The sequence below is a fragment of the Apaloderma vittatum genome, unplaced genomic scaffold, assembly GCF_000703405.1.
Source record: "Apaloderma vittatum isolate BGI_N311 unplaced genomic scaffold, ASM70340v1 scaffold5311, whole genome shotgun sequence".
Lineage (NCBI taxonomy): Eukaryota > Metazoa > Chordata > Aves > Trogoniformes > Trogonidae > Apaloderma > Apaloderma vittatum.
Genome location: NW_009698372.1, coordinates 29,971 through 30,299, shown reverse-complemented (window position 1 = coordinate 30,299; position 329 = coordinate 29,971). Strand labels below are relative to the sequence as shown.

Genomic DNA, 329 nt, shown 5'->3' with positions numbered 1-329 from the left:
GAGGAGATTCCCCTTTTTTTTTTTTTTTTTTTACACATACAGATCTTATTTCTCCCTACTTTTAAAAAACTGACCCTCAACAACAGTTTCTGAAGGATTAATTCACCTAGATGACCATCACAGATGTTCCTGCAGTCACGTGCGAGAAGTTCCACAAACTTAAATTTGGTAGCCTTTTCATTCTTGCAGCATTTTTCCTCCTTGTACTTCCCCAGGGAAAAACTTCTACTCGGGAATTTCCAGAAGTCTTCCTCCTTCAGCGTGTTGCATTCAGCAGGGGCACAGCTGACTGCAGTCTGTTTATGCTTCATTTCTGAGTTCTTGTTTTT

General features: G+C 40.1%; 1 protein-coding gene across 1 annotated transcript in view; it reads left to right on the top strand.

Annotated features, from left to right (window-relative positions):
- Nucleotides 1-329, top strand: part of LOC104280356 (E3 ubiquitin-protein ligase HECW2-like) — a 28,518-nt gene that overhangs the window by 10,326 nt on the left and 17,863 nt on the right. The gene's annotated exons all lie outside the window — the stretch shown is intronic.